This window comes from Falco biarmicus, chromosome 4 (genome assembly GCF_023638135.1).
Source record: "Falco biarmicus isolate bFalBia1 chromosome 4, bFalBia1.pri, whole genome shotgun sequence".
NCBI lineage: Eukaryota > Metazoa > Chordata > Aves > Falconiformes > Falconidae > Falco > Falco biarmicus.
In genome coordinates this window covers 22,049,866-22,070,272 of record NC_079291.1, presented here as the reverse complement: position 1 = coordinate 22,070,272, position 20,407 = coordinate 22,049,866, and the positions used below count along the sequence as shown (strand labels likewise).

The 20,407-nt window shown below is 40.5% G+C and overlaps 1 protein-coding gene across 6 annotated transcripts in view; it reads right to left on the bottom strand.

Moving 5' to 3' along the window:
- SUGCT (succinyl-CoA:glutarate-CoA transferase) overlaps positions 1 to 20,407 on the bottom strand; it is a 337,967-nt gene that overhangs the window by 127,928 nt on the left and 189,632 nt on the right. For 2 of the 6 annotated variants that reach the window (XR_008821583.1, XR_008821584.1), the window contains exon 13: positions 2,145 to 2,252. The exons of the other annotated variants lie outside the window; for them this stretch is intronic. The gene's annotated coding sequence lies outside the window, so the exon portion shown is untranslated. The remainder of the gene's footprint in view (positions 1 to 2,144; positions 2,253 to 20,407) is intronic. 6 annotated transcript variants of the gene reach the window in all.

The window sequence follows — 20,407 nt, the reverse complement described above, 5'->3', positions numbered from 1 at the left end:
GTCTTTCTGTCTCTAGTGCGTACTTCACAAAAGAACCATAGCTGAATTTAAAACCAGGATAGTTCATCCACTATAAATGACATCATCCGCTAGGCAATGGCATCAGCTGTAGGCCAGTTTTTGAGAACTAAACCAGACCTCGTTATGAACAGGGAAAAATTTAACTGTTAATTTTTTTTAGAACTGTCAACTGCATATATGACATGGAGAATAATTTCTTTTTTCACTAGCCTTTAAAAGATAAAAGACCTACTCAAACAGAAGCTACTTTCTGATAAAGAGCTTTGAAATAAACATGTCTATCACATGTGAAAATTACATGCATGTATACATACTCACTTTGGAGGACACTCGAGGGTATAAAAGCCCAAGACAGGACTGAATGAAGAGGGAAAAGAAAGGATTTCATTCCTAGGGTATAACTGACATTTCATTCAAGCAAACAGAAATCTTTGCTTTGATTTGAAGAGAAGTTGCATTCTACGCAAAATGAGCTATAGATCTCAATTGTTAACCACGACCTTTTGAAAACTTCTCTGGAAAGACTACTGCATGTGTCACAGCTAGCCATTTTTTTAATTCATCCTGTATTTCAAGACTTGTTTCAGGTGCATATGTACCTTAGTATTATACTTCACCTATGTACTATATACTTACATGAGTATTCTTTATTGATTTAATTTTTGACTGCAATACTTTTTTACATGCATTTTTACAGTGAACAGTGCAAACTGTTCTTCAAGCAGGCATTCATAAATTGCTTGCACTAGGATCAGCATTAGGTACTTGCAGTTACTGAGGTACTGCACTATATATTTATATTTACTTATATATTTTAACTAATATTATTAATGTTGTAATTGCAGGAATCTCTCAACTTTATAATCAGTTGGTAAATTGGAAATGCACGTTTGGGTACCTGCCTGTGTAAAACTGCATATGTACAGGTTGCAGATTTTGGAAACGAGGCCTAGAAATCACATGCTCCAAACGGTAATCCAAAAACAACCACCGCACAGTCAGAGATAATTACAAATTCCGTTTCTACCTTACCCCTGCAATCTACAATATTAAACATAGTACAAATTAATCTGAAAGGTTCTGACACACTGAATGATAAGACTCCATCACAACACGATACCCAATAAGACAGATGATTGGTGTGGTAAAGGAATGATGGATATTGCGGTGTAACTTGCTCTGCTTTCCTTGGCACGGGCACACCTGAATTTAAACCAGCATAAAAACTATTGCAAAACATATGTCAGGCTGTATCTTCATAAGCAAGCGAAAATAGTTCATCTATTCACTAGACAAGGAGGAAATACTATAAGCCAAGGAGTGGACAGAAATCAGGATGCCCCAAAGCCTTCCTGGAGTCCTACCAAAGACACTTTGGTGTGGGGAAATTGGCCTTCCACAGCCAACCTTTTCCAGTCCCTTGGGATTGGAAAGAGCAACCTTAAACAAAACCTTAAAGTGCTTTGTTTTTTAAAAGAGGGTGTTGGACTGAAACACTTAACCATAAAGAACAGCTCGTCTTTCTTTTAAATCAATAGCTGTGCCCACTTAAGAGGCACCAAAGGGGCACTGTGGTTTTCTTTTAAAGATTAAAAAAGAGAAGCGGAGAAAGAAATATATCCCCTTATATCCTTAAAATTGCTAGTACTTCAGCAGCTTCTGAAGCACTGGACTGTTTTATTAAAATTGCCTCTTGGTAGCATTATAGTGTTGCCAAAAAGTACTGCTCACTGCAGCAATTAAAAAGTTACTCTTTTTCTTAGGAAAGTTTTGAATTGTTTAGTCTGTACCCCCAACAGTAGGAAGCGAGCAAAGGGCATGTTTTTGAAAAATAAATTAAGACAAATAAAAAGCTTAGCACAATGGAATTGGATCCCTGTCTTCCCCCAGTAAATATATCTAATATCACATGCCTTTTCAGAGTGAGAAGAAGGGATTTCCCCACAGAAACCTCCACGAGAGAGAGAGGGGAATGCAATTGTTCCCCATTTCATTGTATGCGTTACTGAGCCGTGATGCCAGCCACATGCTGATTATCTCTCACACTACATAAAGTGCTCTCCTGCAGTGCCAAGGGCCTGTCGTGCCGTCTGTATCCTCTTACATGAACCGTTAGCCCCTACCATCACACGCCGTGCCAAAGCGCTGCTCTTTGCTACCATGCTCCCCGTCTTCAGAACTCAAACACCCTTTGTTTCCGTGCCTGCTTCCGCCCACATCTTAAAAGCCACCTAATGATTAAAACAAAACAAGAATACTTCTCAATAAACAGTGATTTTGCAGTTACACTGTAAAATGAGAAAGAACGCAAATACTTGTTGCCCAGGGATCCTGGAGGAGATAAGTGAGCTGTACAAGAAGATCCCATTAAAGATACTCACCGCTCAGTCCTCTGCAACTTGGACATTGCACATACATGCTTCTGTCATGTATGGGTCATTCTGAAGGTAACATTTTATCTGTCTCAACAGTTTTCTAAGGCAGTCCTGAGATCAGCTGTACTGCTTAAGATGAAAGCACCCCTGCAGTAAAACACACTCAGAATAGCTGTCTCCCATGATGTGCTGCAATAACACATTGTCAAAGGGCTCTGCTGCTCCAGCGATCTGTAAACATGCTGTATCACTAAAACAGTGCAGGAGTGATGATGTGTTACTGGAAAGATGGCAGTGGCATAGGAGGAGCACATCTAGAAGCAGACTTCACCTGACTGTAGGCTGACAGCCAACTCACACAGTATGGGGTAGCAGAAACTGCTCTTTTGGGTGGCCCAGCGGGAATGAAACTGCTAAAGCAGCCACCCTGGCACTACTGTTTCTGGCAACTGAAAATGCAAGTCTGACATGCACAAAGATAAAGGTTAGGCAAAAGGTTTCCCAGCTGAGGAGAGACGAAAGAGAAATTGAATCATCAAATTTTTGTGAGGCCACAGAAAATAGAAGCTCTTCTCCCAGGGCTCGTGGTCTTTGCTACAACAGTGCTGGGTAAGAGAGGGACTGACAGCCAGCAATACTATGTATTTTCCTTTGAATCAGGCTAAGGGGTATTTTATTATAAATCTTTCAATTTGTTATTTTCTATGTGTTTCAAATATTTCTCAGATCTCAAATAACCCTGTTTCATGTCTGGTAAAATGTTCATCAAATATCAGTGTGATCCATCTTCAGGAACAAGAGAAATCGCTCAAACAAGAGCAAGAATCAGTCTGCCTGGTCAGTCTCACTTACATAACGGCCAAGATGAACTACAGGGATGAGATTTCAACTTTGTTGAATCACACAGCCTCACTCCCAGTCACACAAGGAAGGCTGGGGAAGGAAGGTGCATTATTTCTTCATTTAAACCACTTCCTCTTGAGACTTCACTACAAAGGCATAGGACAAAGTCCTGACGCCAGACATAAAGCATGCAGATAGTTTTGTAAGGATCAGTTTCCCTGCAGTTCTACATCAGACCTCATACTACAGGAGGCGAATACTAAAAAACAAAACAAAAAAAACCCTTCAGCTCAATACAATATTTCCACACTATTTGTCTTGGAAATTGCTATTGGTAGATTCTGGTTTTGTGGAAACATGAAGTGTGTCTTGCAATACTTGACTTAAAGTAGAAAGTTTACAAGAAAACAACAGCAAGGCTCTGCTTGAAAAGGTTCAAATAGATTCAAAAGTTCAAGATTTCAAAAACATTAAGAAAAATCCAAACCCTGTCACAAAGTCTTTAGCTTATACAGAGGAACTAGCAGAGAGACAATATTATCACCTTCAACTGAAGCCAACAACAGAAGCTTCCCATTTATTACCGCTAGCTTCGAACTGGGACAAAACTGCTCAGTTTGTGTTACAATGACCCTCTCCTAGAACCATGCAAGAAAATACTGTGGCTGTAAAAAAGGTTTAATAGAAAAAAAAAGGGGGGGGGGGGAAATAAAATTAATAATAGCTAGTAGTCTCTTAGTGCATAAACAGTATGGAAGTGATAAGTTATTTTAAAGTTAAAATAATGCAATCAATGTGCCTTTTCTAGATAAACTTTCTACTGTAATGTTTCTTTTCTTGCACTGTACATTGTGTCATACTGGACCATACATTCTTCATCCCCCTCTATTGCATCCCTAGGGTCAAAGGTAGAAGATACAAAAATTCCTGGAATAATATCCCCAATAAATTACTACTAACTATTATAATTCAACATGGGCATATAAACAGTACTTTAAAGAAAATTGAATTTGTTGAAAATTAAAGCAAACCTGTTGTTACTTTGAACAAGAGGCTCACTGATTGTTTTCAGATTTCCATTATAAAATAGGCTTTTTTGTTTTATGTGTTATATACCCTCTGAGGAAAGAAATTGTACCTCAAAACATATGGGTGTTCAGAATCTTTATTTTTAAATACAATGCTCCACACTCATAAAACTCTGCTTGGAAGCCAAGGAATTTATAACAAGGTGCATAACAGCAAACCTGAAAGAAGCCTAAAGATGAAGAAAAACAGAGCTTGTACTCACTAATTAAAATAAGTAAGAAGACAGCATAGAAGTGAAAGTGACCTTAATTTGGGGATAAATATCTGTGGTTTAATTTAGTGGCGTCTTCTCGCTATCCGTGGGTTTACGGGCACTGAAATATGCAAGATGACAGACTAATAAACAGACATTTATTTTGTGGAGCAGGCATATTGTTTTCAGTCTACTGCATGGTGCTTTCATTTTATCTGTAATATGTTACGCTAAAAGCATGAAGAAGGGACGCAGCTATCTGGATTTTAAGGATTTTTTTCATACACAGCTCTTCTTTTAAAACACATGTTCTGTTAGAACAACAAGCTTACACATCTTATTTTAAACTAAGTGCTATATAATCTGAAACGCTGTTAAATACTATCTTATACTATAAGCCATGATTGTGTGCCCCACTAGGATTCAGCGTATGTCCTGGGTGTGTTTCAGCCTTGTGTATTAAACCACCTGTGAATTGTGCTTATAATCTACTAATGCACACCTGCAATAAGTTTTTTACTATTCGTACTATTGGGGGAATGGCTCATTAATTTTACATTATAAAAAAATGTAAACACTCATTTTTGGTTGGGTTTATGCAACTTACCCTTTTACTACAGAAAGTCATTTTCAGCAAGGGGTAAGAGGATGGCAAGGTGAAGGTTATCATCATTTTTTATCTAGGTTTTCCAAAACCGTGTGTTTTCTATTACCTAAAGGTGTTCTTTTTCCTTTCTCTACCCTTAGGAGCAGAAGCTTTACTACTTGTCTACAGCTGTGTTCTGCATTCATCCTTTCATTAAAAGCTGAGACCAATATGCCAAAGGGGCCACAAAGTTGTAGTTTAAAATGAAAACTTGACAGGACAAGAAGCAGCAATTAAAAATACTGTCCCTTACGAGGGCACATCCTGCCTCCAGTCCTTGCTTTACTATATATCCCATTCTCATATATTAACACCTTATGTCAACCCATCAGGATTCCTCCCACATGCACAAACTTAGACCCATGAAGACATGGAACCTCCACCTGCACGACCAAGGTGAGCACTGCTGTGATGTTTCTAGAAAGACTCAGCCAACCAGTCAGAGTGCAGAGCTGAGCAGTCAAAATCCACAGCCAGAATCTGATCGCTTACATTTACAAACTCTGTCTGATATTTCAGACCTATCTGCCCCCTTCTGATGATTCCTCTGGGACCAGCAACCACCAGCTTTCTTGCAGGCCTATGAGCAGGTGGAGAAGAGGAACTGGAAGACAATTCTTCAGGGATGCTCCTATGGCACGAAGGGACCAGGGGCCAGCAGTCTGCCCACATACACAAACAGCCAGTTTGTTCACACAAAGTTGCACAGTTAAACTACATGCACAATACTTTTACGAACAGTCCTGGACTTCACAAGTTTTGGAAGTTGGGCTCTGCAACTATAAAATTATACACTTGATATATGCTAGTAAGTACAGTAAATAGAGTATAATTAGAACAGAATACAATGTACTATTTTTCACTGCTTTTTATTCTTGCTTCCCTAGAGCTATAAAATGAGCTTCTAATGAGCTTTGGGTACTCACATAAATAGAAAACCTAACGTTGTAATGCCTGATAGTGATCTAAACTGCTTAGATATGTTTTGTATTACACCACAAAACAGTGGTTTGTTCATGGAATGGAACAAAATTTCATGTTACTCATACTTTGGCCCTAGGCACACATGTGTTGAAACCATAATCCCCAATGTATTTCAGAATATGTTTGGACAACCTAAGTTGCTCTGTGAAAATGACCCAAAAGGAAAAACCCCTATCCATTAAAAACACAAATTACTGAGACCTCAATGTTTAAGTGTAGCCTACAGCACATAAAGAAAAATTTCCAATACACTGCTTATTTTCCCAGTTAAAAAGAAAAAGGAAGAAGATGGGAAGGATGCATTCAGGAGCCATATAGGAAAGCTGTACACTAGCTGGGTATGGATAAATAATATACCATTCTGTCAAAAAAAAAAAAAAAAAAATCTACACCACAACAGGAAACCTCCCTACTAAAGTGTCTTTGAACATCACTGTATAGATAGGCACTGATTTCATATAGATGGCTTCACCCCCAAGATTTGCAACAACCATTTTCTTTTCCTCTTGTGGGAAGAATAATGACAAAAAACAGGCAAGAGTACTGGCAATAGCAAAAAGTATTTCCCCCCACTCTACAGCTCCTTACAGATATTAGGCAGACTTTTGCATTTGAAGCGTAAGTGGCGTTACCTTCTCTGCATGGCAAATGGATAAACAGGCAGACAGACAGACAGACTGATATACAGAGAACAAGCGAATTGCAAGAGACAAACAAGGAATCTGCTGCAGTCAAGAAATGGATCCAGATGGCACAAGTTCTTGTCCAGCATTTCAAATACAGGGTCATCTTCAAAAGGTGATACTTCTTTATCAGGTGATAACTAACACATATATACTACTAGGAGTTTATTATTTTAGCTGCAGAAGCTGAAGCTACAGTAGTTTATTTTTGTAGCCCCTTAAGTGGCAATTTTATGCAGATGGGCAAGAACTGGAGCTTAAAAACCAAGAAAGTATAGATTTGAGAAGGTTTGGACATAAAGGTCCACCTCTACATTCTTAAAAAGTATGTGTTTATGCATTGCCTTACCTTCCCAAAATGGGAACCCAAACAAAACAGATTCTAACTGACATTACAGGTTTGGAATAATTCTTTTTGCTCTAAATTCTTCAGAGTAATTCAAGAAATAGCAGCCTTTTTTCTGTTTATATAAGCACTGCTATACAGGTAAGTAGAAAAAGTGTTAACATTTGATTTTACTCTCATAGGGATAAAAAAGGTCAGCTACTCATCATAAAAGATTTATTGTAAGATGGTATATCATACATGCAAAACAAAAAAGTTACAGTGATTATTGTATATCAGGAAAACAAAAAAAAAAAAAAAAAAAAAAAAAAGTGAAAATATCCCCTTGAAATTACAAAACCCCTTTTGGAAGGTCTCCATTTCAGTTTACACACAGCACCATTTTATGCAATGTTGGCTGTGAAAAGGGATTTTCAGCTGGTCTTTAGTGGAATTTATGCTAGTTTTAAGGCTTTTTGCATAGCCAGAAGAGTGTAATGAGCCTTGATGTAAATGAAAATATATTCTTTAATGTGCACACTCCTCAAAGTAATAAAGATTTTATTATTTTAAAAGTTATGTACACCCACTGTGCAATATCAAATATGCATGTTGTAAACACAGCGGACCAAGTTCAGACATGATGTAAGCATGTGTAACTCTACTGACTTCAAAGGGACCACTTGTGAAACAGAATACTACTTAGCATGGCTATGAGCTGCAGGATCCGTGCTAAGTAGTCACGTTATTTTAAACAGAAATTTTTTTTGAGCAGTATAGTGTTACGCAACATCAGAAAGCAAAGCACAACTGGGCTGTCAGTAATCTATGGGGTCGAGTATCAAAAGAATTGTTTCTGACTTCATGCAAGTCACAAAAAACATTTCAAGCAGACTGAAAAGAGCAGACATTGAGAGTGTTGAGTTGTCATTTCAGAGCAAGAATGGCCAACATTGCTTTAAACAAGAAGAGGCTAATTGTTCATGTACACTGGTGCTGTATGTAAAAAAAAAGTCAATGATTGTGTAGGCAATGTATGGAGAAAAAAAGAAAAAAGCTAAAAAAAGGGCAAGGAGCAGGTCCCTGCTGTCTTAGGAGATGGGACCATGACCAGGAAAATGATGAGGAAAGATCAAAACACTGCCACATGCGCTAATACTCAGAATGCAGAAGACCAAGCTGTGGGTGGCACTGACCTTGTGTATCATTTTGCAGAACTGCATTCACTCTTCAATTTTTCATCTTTCATCTACTGCACTGTAGGCTGTATTCTTACCAATCAAAGTGCTTTTGGAAAAGATAAAATGAAGCTGTAGCTTGTAAGATGACAGACACTACTTACTTTCCTTTTTTTTTTTCTTTGGTTTGTTTGTTGGTTTTTTTTAATGATTCACAGCCATGCAGACATTCAATCATGGATCACCAATTTGCAGACTAAGAGCCTGAAATGAAGTGAGAAAGAAAAAGCAGAGAAACCACAGGCACATAATGTTGCTGGGGGAAAAAAAAAAAAAACAAACCCCCCCCCCCCCCAAAAAAAACCAACACAACAACAAACCAACATTCAAGTATAGAACCAAAACCGATGGTCAAGAAGTGAAAAGTCTTTCTGAAATAAATACCTGGAACAGAGCTTTTGGCTTTCTACACAGATAAGCCTCATTCCCAGGTGCTGCCTTGTCAGCAGTACTGGCAAAACTACTGCAGTATTTGGGAAGAAGTTGTTCTGACTTCCAGGGCAAATGCACATGGACTTTTTCTTGTGAAAGTTGAACAAATTACTGCATCCTTTCAAAATCCCACCAAAATCACTGTTTTGCTCTGAAAAACTCCAGAAGCCTTTTGTAAATCTAAAAGTTCAAAAGCAGTCAAATTTCCTGACGCAACGGAGGATTTCTTTCTTTCAGCAACAAGAGAAACACTGCAAGTGTTCTTTTCTTATATGAGCAAGTGGCTGACTTACTGTTCCTTTTCTGTCCAAAAATACAGTGACAGGGATAATCTGTGCCCTGGGCAAGAATGTAAAAAAGCAGGATTTGCAGCCGTTTTGCAACTCCGTTTGCAAAATTGACCTAAGATGGCTTCCCAATTTAATATCAGAGATTAATCTTAAAGTAATGTGAAAAAGAACCACTAATAAATACCCATAGAAATATAAAAGCTACTTTTCAAATGCCAAACATTTTCATACATAAGAACAGCCCTAAATGGTCACACTGCACTGGAATACACTCAGAGAGAAGACAATTCCCAAAAGCGTCAAATACCAATTCACTTTTAAATGACATTTATTGGCCTCAAGAGGAATCCAGCTGATGTAGTATTTGAATTTTGCCCAGAGTACAGCTCTTGTTTGAACAGTCACTTGGTTCTCCCCACGCTTTGATGATATCCTGAAGTTTGTGTAACTTGCTTACTTAATTGATATTTTTGCCCAGTCAAGGACTGCAAGAGCATACAGCGTACAAGGGAGTAACGAAGCCACGCTTCTAAATACTGATTCTGGGGACTCAGCAAATAAATGAAGGTAGTTTTGACATGTTTCGTGCTTTGGGAGTGTGCCAGAGAGCACCTTCCATTCAAAATGAATACATGTATTATTCATGAAAATTTGACACTGCTCAAATAACCCCCATATGAATAGTTCCCCAAAGACTAATGTAGTGATGAGTGCATTAGTAAGTCTTTCACAGCAGTAAGTAGTGATATTTAAAGTCTGTCTTAAAAAACATCAGCCAATTCTTGGAGACACTAAAGACTTGACTTTATCCAGTAACCGGCCCCAGGAAAAAGGGCTGTAGCTACACATATATGCTCAGCCCTTACAAAACCAGACAGGAAATAAACGTTCAATACTTTTCATATTGGCATACTTATATGACAGTGGGTTTTCAGTGTTTGGCCTGCTATAGACAATTTAAAGGGCCAAGCCTCAAGCTGCCACAGATCTGTGATTCCAGACTCTTCCAGTATCCCAGCACATTATTCAATAAATGAAACACATGCATACCCTGAAAGATGAGCAAACAGAGTTCTAAAGACATACATTCTGTGTATGCAGCTTCGGGGTGACCACACAGAAAAAGGTATGTGGTCACAAATCAGTTGATAATTAGGGGGCTGAAGCAGACCAAAACAAGTTTTATTCTAAATTCTGTATAATTCTCAGCTCAGACTTGTATGACAATGCAAAAAGACAGACTGCTGTAATTTGAATCCTCAATAACAGAACACCTACTGGTAAACAATATTAAAAATTCTGAACTTCTTTCAACAGCAAATTCTTACTTCTATGTAATCTAATATTCACCTATTTGCCAATGCATGAACATTTTCATTGTACTCTTGTGCCAATACAAAAGCTTGCCTGTGTATTTAATGTCTTTGAAATATCACAATATTGAATCCTACAAAAAAGCTATACAAAGGCAGCCTGTAAGGAGTAAAACATTATTCCAAATTTTGTTACAAATTCAGTGTTGAATGATTTGCATGATGCTTTACTTTTTCTGCAGTCTTGCTTGAAATAAAGATGTCAAAAGTGTTCCTAGCTATTGAACAGAACATCACGGTTTGTGCTTTTACTTCTTAGTAGAAAGAAATGAAAGACAACCTAGCTTTACCCTATTAGGTATAATTCTGTATGCTCTCTGTTTTCAAGGAGCATTGCAGCAGGCGGGGTGAGAAATGTGATTTTAAAGACTGACTCAATAAAGGATTTAAATTATACGTTGCTTTTAGCCTGATAATCATGCTACAAAGGGAAAGCGGAGGGGGGTGGGGCCGGGAGGTGCGGTGTGTGAATTTAATTCTCATTAGTCAACTATCCAGAGCAGGCTTCAAAATCATGATTCCAAAGTCAGAGCAGCTCCAAGGGGAGCAGGCGGGGGAGGGGGGGGGGGAGGGGCAACATGCTGTGGCCTGCAGGTATTTGGCCAGGCTGGCCAGGCAAAGCCAGGAAGGAGAAGGCGAGGGGATGGGGAGGTCACTTAGGCAGCCACATGTGCACGAGGTGCCACCAGGCAATGCAGAAGTGTGCTTCAGCTGCTTCCTTGCAACAGGAATTTTGCAGCCTCACAAGCTGGAATCGAATGCACAAACTGCGACTAAGCATACACTGGCAGAATAATTTTGAAATTATCAGACTGCACAGCTAAACTTCTTGGTATAAAAATAATCCTTAATGAAAAGGAAGACAAAGAAAGAAAGAAGGATGGTGTGTCCCACCAGGTTCCCTGCCTGCCTCTGGTCAGATTCTGGAAAAATACACTGAAATTTTGTCATACCTAGTCATCCCAGATCTACTTATTGCTTGTTTTCAAACTCATCTTACACACATCGCTTTGCAAAAGCAAGTGCTGATTTCAGAAGCTCCCAAAAAATCCACATTTGAAGAGCTAACACGCTGCCCCATTAGCCTTGAAGTAAACAAAGTATCTGACAGGGTAAAATAATAGCTCACTTGGACCCAGTTCTGTCATCCCACCACATTTCAACTCTCAGCAGTTTTATTTTCCTTACTGTAACTGGGACAAAACCCCTGTTTGTCCTTGAGCAGCAGTTAGTTTGCGTGGGAGGTGTCTCTTCAACAGAGGGACATTCCACTGGTCGAGCAGAGAGACTTGAATTACACATAACCCAGCCACCAGGTGCTGTTCTGTGACCATCTGCATATGTTGATGGTGCTCATCCTACCTGACCCTCATGGCAGAGTGGTGGGCACCCGCCTGAGAGCAAAGGCCACAGCTCCGGTGGGGAGGTCTGCACCACCTACCCCAGCGGTGGCGGATGCCCCCACCCAGATGGAGTTGCTGAGAGGCTGCAGTGCAGACCTCCAGCTGCAGGACACACCCAGACCCTTCTCCTGGGGCAGGGACAGGCAGTGGGCCTGCCTGAAGGAGGTGTGCCCAGGTGGAGGAGCTCTTGCAGCAGGTGGCTGAGCTGCAGGAAGCACTGAGAAGGCTGTGTAACATCAGGGAGGCCGAGAAGGAGTTAGATAGCTAGTTCCAAGCACAGTCTGCAGTGGACCCACAGCCCATGGGCAAACAGCCAATAACTCCTCCGATGGCACACAAGGAAGGGATGGGGGCCAATAACACACAGCAATAGAATCTTGTAAGGTCAAGGACCTGCAGGAGGAAAAGACTTCCCTCAAAGCCTGAGGTGCCTTTTGACCTGAGGTTCTTACCACTTTGCCACTCTTCAGATTGAAAAGGAAAGACCTGTCACATCGGGAGAGACAGTGGAGCTGAGCAAGGCAGCCTGGTCTGCTCTCCATGTAACTAACAGCACACATAAGAACAAGCGATGCGTGACAGTGATAAGTGACTCTCTTCTGAGAGATACAGAGGCACCCAAGTCCTACCCTGACACGCTCTCCAGACACACGTGCTGCTTACCTGGGGCTCATATCAGGGATATCACAGAGAGGCCACCAAGCCTTATACAGCCCACCAACTATTATCCACTGCTGCTGTTTCATGTGGGCACCAGTGACACAGCTGGGAGCAGTCTGGGGAGTGTCGGGAAGGATTACAGAGCCCTAAGAGCAGCCGTAAAGGACTCTGGAGCACAGGTCATTTTTTCATCAGTCCTCCCAGTCAAAGGTTTCAAAGGGCCAGTCAAATCTGGTGAATCAACACATGGTTACAGGAATGGTGCCACAGCCAGGGTTTCAGCTACCCAGATCATGAGACTTGCCTTGAGAAACATGGTCTGCTTGGGGCTGATGCAGTCTATCTATCAGAGAAGGGGAAGAGCACCTCCAGTCATAGGCTTGCCAAGCTGATGAAGAGGGCTTTAAACTAAAGTTGCTGTGGGAGGGGAACCTCTGTCCATCCCATTCCTACCGGTTTGATGCCAGTGCCATCAAGAGATGCCCAGAGTCTGGAGAGAGATCACAAGTCAGCAGAAGAGCACCTGAAGAACAGCACAAAGGAATTGCAGCCACTCCAGCCAGTCAGTCAGCTTCATAAATGCCTCTATGCAAACACACACAGCATGGGGAATAAACAAGAGTAGTTAGAGACATGAGCACGCCTGCAGGGCTATGATCTTACTGGCATCAGGAGACATGGTGGGATGGTTCATACAGCTAGAATGCTGGAATAAAGAATGCAGTCCCTTTAGGAAGGACAGGCAGGAGAGTCAAGGAGGGAGGTGTTGCCCACTGTGTCAATGACCAGCTGGAGCACATGGAGCTACACCTGGGTGAGAAGCCAAATGAGAGCTTATGGGTCAGGATCAAACGGTGGGCAGGGACAAATGACATTACAGTGGGGGTCTGCAGGTCTGCATGAAAGAACAAGGGGCTCCTGCACAAAAACTAAAACACAAAAAGGAAGCCTGCAGAGGGTGGAAGCAAGGACAGGTAGCCTGGGAAGAATACAGGGTAATTGTCCAGGCAGCGAGGGATCAAGCGAGGAAAGCTAAAGCCCTGATAGAATTAAATCTGTCCAGGAACATTCAGGGCAACAAGACAAGCTTCTATAGGTATGTTGGTGAAAAAATGAAGATTAGGGCAAATGTGGTCCCTCCCCAGAAGGAAATTGGAGATGTGGCTACCCAGGATATGGAGAAGGCTGAGGTACTAAATGACTCTTTTGCCTAGTGTTCGTGGGTAAGTGCTACACCAACACTGCCCAAGTAGCAGAAGGCAAAGACAGGGACTAAGAGAATGAAGAACCAGCCACTGTGGGAGAAAAGGCTCAAGAACATCTGAGGAACCTGAAGGTGCACAAGTCCACAAGACCTGATGAGATGTATCCACAGGTCCTGGTGATGTCTCCTGGATCCACAGATGCAGTGGCTAAGTTACTATCCCTCATATTTGAGAAGCTGTGGCAGTCTAGTGAAGTTCCCACTGACTGGAAAAGGGGAAGCATAACCCTCATTTTTAAAAAGGGAAAAAAGGAAGACCCAGGAAACTACAAGCCAGTCTCACCTCTGTACCTGCCAAGATCATGGAGCAGATCCTCCCAGAAACTGTGCTAAGGCACATGGAAAATAAGGAGGCAATTGGTGACGGTCAGCATGGCTTCCTTAAGGGCAAATCATGCCTAACAAATTCAGGGCCTTCTACAATGGGGTTACAGCATTGGTAGATAAGGGAAGAGCAACTGACATCGTCTACCTGGACTTGTGCAAAGCATTTAACACTGTCCTGCATGATGTCCTTGTCTCTAAATTCAAGAGACATGGATCTGGCAGATGGACTACTCTGTGATTGAGAATTGGCACTCATCAAGTTGCAGCTTGATGTCTGAGTAGATACCAGCAATGAGTGGCATTCCTCAGGGATCAGTATCAGAACTGGTGCTGTTTAGTGTCTGTGTTGGCAACACGGACAGTGGGATTGTGTGCATCCTCAGCAAGTTTGCTGACGACACCAAGCTGTGTGGTGAAGTTGACACTCTGAAGGGAAGGATGCCATCCAGAGGGGTCTATACAGGCTTGAGAAGTGGACCCCTGCGAAACTCATGACGTTCAACAAAGCCAAGTGCAAGGTCCTGCATGTGGGTTGGGACAATCCCAAGCACAAGTACATGCTGGGTGGGGAATCTATTGAGAAGAGCCCTGAGGAGAAAAGCTTGCGGGTTCTGGTTGACAAGAAGCTCAACATGACCTGGCAATATACGCTCACAGTCCAGAAAGCCAACCGTATCCTGGGCTGCATCAAAAGCAGTGTGACCAGCAGGTCGAGGGAGGTGATTCTCCTCCTCTACTCCACTCTCATGGGACCCCACATGGAGTGCTGCATTCAGCTCTGGGGCCCCCAGCATAAAAAGGACGTGGACCTGTTGGAGTGAGTCCAGAGGAGGGCCATGAAGATGACCAGAGAGCTGGAGCACCTCTCCTATGCAGACAGGCTGGGCAAGTTGGGATTGTTCAGCCTGGAGAAGAGAAGGCTCCAGGGAGACCTTATAACCACATAAATGGGGCTATAAGAAAGCTGGGGAGGGACTTTTGTGATAAGACAAGGGGGAATGGCTTTAAACTGAAGGAGGGTAGATTTAGATTAGGTATTAGGAAGAAATTATTTCCTGTGAGGGTGGTGAGGCACTGGCACACGTTGCCTAGAGAAGCTGTGTCTGTCCCATCCCTGCAAGCGTCCAAGGCCAGGTTGGACGAGGCTGTGAGCACCCTGGTCTAGTGGAGGCTGTCCCTGCCCGTGGCAGAGGGGTTGGAACTAGAAGATCTTTAAACTCCCTTCCAACCCAAACCATTCTATGATATGATTCTGTGACCATGTATACATATATTAAATGAACCACAAAATTTACAGATGCAGGCATCATGCAATTATAGGTGTGAGTTTTTTTAAATCAGTAACCTCTAGCTAAAAAAAATAAAAATAAAATCAGAACCTCCTATCAACAAAGGTAGGCAATGCAAACATCCCTATGATCTCCTTTAAAAGAGATTCCATTTTGCCCTGCAAAGACCATTTCTAAAGGCGTGTTACTGGTACTGGTGGGTTCAGTAGATGGGTATGCTGGTGGTACAAACTTTTATCATGAGGAATCAATTGAGAACACTTTTTCAATTCACTGAAAAATACCAACAGCCACCAGTAAGCATGAGAATTTTACAGTCAAAAAAATCTGTATCTGGGAAAGGGCCCTCAAGAACTCACTCTCCCACTGTGAAACCTAAGAAGCCTAAAAACAGCACATCCGATGGAGGCTGGAGGAAGATAAAACAGGCAGAGTGCTCACTACATCATGTAAAAGCAGTGAATATTGCAGTAGGTGAGCATGTTGGTTATATAAAGCAGAAGAGTTTTCTCAGCACATATGTCACTATCTTGGAAAAAAAAATAAATGGCTGTTGAACAGAAGAGAGGGAAGGGACTTTCAGCTGAACAGAGGGAAGGGACTTTCAACACCATTAAATCCAATCCTCTGCTACAACAAGCAATGACAGTACGCAATCCTTTTTCTATTAGGTTAAATGGAGTCTGTAGACTAAATTACTAGTATTTCTTGCATAAAAAGGAATAGGGGAGTATGGTGAATACTTCCCTCTGAAGGAGTATGTATGAGCTGCAAGGTCTAAACTTACAGATGGATCCCATACAGGGTGCTAAAAAAGAACAAACTTCTCTCTCCCAGCCCTTCCTTCATTTCTTGTGTACTGCTGTGAATGACAGCCACAGTCTGGCCTGTAATACAGGCAATGGGGGGAAAAATACATTAACTTTTCTAAGTAAAAATCAACAGATTTGAAGCTGAAATGAGAAATAAATCAGGTCTGCATGTTCTATTTTGCACAAGGAAATGGTTTGCCTGCAAATAAAAGCTGGATGTTCTTAAAAGCACATCATAACAAAACGACAGGAGAATAATGAGAAGTGAGGTAAACTATTGCCAGATTGGTATCTCAAACCTGCTCAGTGATGGCTCGTTCCGTAACCCACACCTGAATTAAAATACAGAGCAAATGCTAGGCTGAAACAGATTTCAACAGAAAGTTGTAATAAGATGAATCTTGATCCTCTGAGATGACAAAAGGAAGATCGTGAGTGTATGATTGTATCAGTGCTAACATTCAGTAGAAACCTCAGGTATTCTACCCTTCCAACACCAGCAATTTTTCCTTCACAAAGACAAATTAAGGGAGGTTTTTAAGGTCTTTCACTGTAAGTGTGTATTGGTTTTGTTTTTCTGCTTTAAAGGATTAAAAAATATATTCACTGTGACTTGAGCATTGCTCTACAGACTCTCAAAGCATTTCAGAAGGGTATTTTTTTTGGTGGTGGTGCAATTTCTTGATGATTGTTTTTGCCCTGCTCTAAGTTGAATAGCCATACGGATACATTTGCTTTGTATAATGGGTACATCTTATCTTCTACTTTACAAACAGTATTACTAGATAATTACTAGATAAGAATATAGTGTGCATGTATAAACACCGGTGTAACATCTGTTTATGTTGATATTTTGGACTATGGAACAAGACAGACAAGTTAGTTTCCACCTTCAGTTCTGATTCAGTAACAAAAAGTTGTACTTTGTTCCCAGTACTGCAGGGTAATATTTATTTTAGGCAGGTGCTTTACTTAACTGTATTTTAAAATGATGCAAGCTTAAAGTGACTAAAAATAATGTCCAGTGAGAAAAAAGTCAATAGAAATTTTACCTCTAACATCAACAGGACTAGAAGTTAGCCCCTGACATTGAGCCCTGAAGTTGCATTGCTTCAAGCAAACCAAAGCTTATGCCTTTAATTACACTTATTTCAAATTGCCTTAAATGAAAGCATAAACCCAAAAACTTTTACCCTAATTTTTTTTTTTTAATCTGAACTTTTCAGGGATGCTGATAGATGTCCAAGTGTTCAGCAATTACTGAAGTGCCAACATCCCAAATAAACAGCCTACTTTGAGATCTGCCATCTTCCACAAAGGTCAAAATCTCTCAAAACCATAGTTTATATTAAAAAGCCTACTTCAATACTGTACCATAACCAGAGACTAGCGAACCCAAGCCCTCAACTGGAGGGACCAACATTTTGAATAGCAAGACCAGTGCTCTTTCAAAGCTCTGTTCTTGTCACTTTTTGAAAATCATCAATTTCTTGAAGAGACCAGGTTACAAGGTTGTTCTAATAAATAATACCCAAATAGATTTATTTTCCAAAATGCTCTGAAATATGTTGTACAATGTACTTCTTTCAGGAGACTGGCTGTGGATTCATCTTTTAAATGTGTCGTAAGTAAAATCCTAAACTCTCCCATGATTCAAAAGGGGTGGGGGGGAAGTGTGGATCATATTAACTTAATTCAGAGAAATGATGTAAAAGCTCCAGGGATTAAACAGATGCATGGAGGTTCTCTCATAAAGTCCCAAAACAGATTTGTGCTAACAAGGTTAAATTTCATAACTTGGGATGTTTAAGAGTTGATTTTGCATACCTCTATTGATACAAGTGGTCTCCTTGACTTCAGTGGGTCTAACTGCATGACCAACAATGACTTGTGAGCTTGCATATGTAAAGGTGCCTTTATAGGGCATAATAAAATATGCTCAACCCTAATATATATTTAACAAGAGCGCTTGAGGAAATTAAGATCAGAAAGACTAGTACAGCAACTGAACAGCAATAGGAATGAACTGTGAAGTAGAAAAATTTCCAAGCAGGGATGCTGAAAACAAAAAGATGGCTCATGTGTTTGAAAACCACCACATCAACACAAAGATCATGACTTACGCAAAGGGAAGGCTGGCTGTTATTTGATAAGACTAAATTACTTCCATTCTCCATGAAGTAAACTTTGGAAATTAACATATGTTTATCACATAATTACAATCCTGAGATTAATCCTTCAGCATCGCTGCCTACAAAAGTGCCTAAAAATGGTTTAAACACTGGTTTGTTTTGGGAAAACATCTCTCTTACTAAAGTCTTTCACAGCAACTTTCCTCCTTTTTTCATTAAAATATTTTTTGGCTCTGCTGTGATAGAAAAAAAAAAGTCTCCCAGTTTTTGGTGAGCAAAATAAAATTATTGTAAATACATAAATAAATGAATATCAGGAAGCAGATAAAGTTATCTAATGTACTAGCATTATCAGTACAAAAATAACATCTGCATTTACCTCAGTATCTAGTGGTATTTGCAGACTGGATTTTTACTAAAGAATTCCAGAGCATTTCTACCTACCTTAGCAGAGTTAGACTAGACATGCGTTTTTACAACCAATGGAATAAACCAGTCTGCAATTAACAAGTTGTCTTTAAATCATTACAGTTCAATATATCTTATCGTTAGTAAACAATATTTTAATGAAAATACAGTGTCTCAAACTCAAACGCAAGCTTGGATTGTACAGTATCATTTCTGTGGAGTTTACGTGTCCTGGGAAGTCCTAGATAACAAAGAGGAAACAAGATATCCAGGTGAGGCAAAGGGCATAGCCTTTGAAATGCTGTGTTAAGCCTCCCAAAGGAATATGTTTACATTTTACTTCTACCTTGCATGGGCTGCCCATGCACTATGTATTTAAATCTGTCAAAGGCTGACATGAAACAAAGGCAACAATAACTTGAACATTTGTATTTTGTCTGGAGCTTACACCATTTCTGTCACCTCATGATGCATGTTCTAAGAGAATCAGGGTACTACAGAGAATGAGTTGCCATCAACTGCTCTGTAATCTTGCTGAAACAAAGATACAGAACATGAGATGAGATACGAAGCAGCATGGGTATCATTTATGAGTGCATTGGCATGAAATGTACATTTCTTCAAAACTGGCTAGACTATTGCATGCTTAAGAATGATGGAATGCTGCCTTCTCTGAAGCTGGCATAGATGATTTCAGTTATTATGAAGGCCAGATGGTATTCATTACTTTTCATCAGCTATGTGGTAGGCTAGAACTTCCTCAAGGCTTCAAATGCGTTCTCTGTGACTGGCCCAAACCATGTCAACAGGAATAGGCTTAGGATGCTTGTTTTTAGGTTTTAATTCCTGCTTCCTTGGTCACAGCAAGATACTCATGGATTCTGCCGATTTGATCAGAAATTCCAGTTTTGAAGGCAGCTAGAGGTGTTCCCAGAAAATCTGCTTTTTGTAAGGAATGCTTTCAGATATTGTGATCTAGTGGCTATAATTATGACTAAAAGTGTCAGATTCAGCGCAAGTTTCTGAATAAAGTGTTCACAGGTATTTCAGGACTGGCTGCAAGCAGGTTTACATGTCATGGGAGCAAACAAATTTGCTGAAATCCAGCCTGTAAGCACAATATCAAGGCCTTCAGGTAAATGCTGCCCAGTCGGTTGACTTCCATTTAATGGCACCCCAATGACTAGATTGAGAGCATCAGCCCAAGGCCTCGCCTTTCCTCCACCACTGTAGAATGAGGTAGGAAGAGAGATAATTTTACTTTTTTGCATCTTTCTGTCAGATGAGGTCTGTAGGCTATTTCAATGTGAAGAACAGAGAAAATGAGTTGTATTTGAAGTGATCCTAGTAGATTGTCTACTAAATACCAGGACTATTGCTAAATAGATTGATGTCTGCTACCAATCACTTGTTTTCTATCCACTCACGAAAACTTTCAGCTATAGCAGATTTTTGAAGATGATCTTATTTTGTATACTTTCATATGGAACAGCGCACACGTTTGTATTATAACAGACATACTTTCAAGCCAGAACTAGTTTTATCTCAGAAGTGCACTGAGTTGGTAAGAATTATTTTAATGCGAGAAATAAAACTATGACAGTATTCCAGTTAGATAAT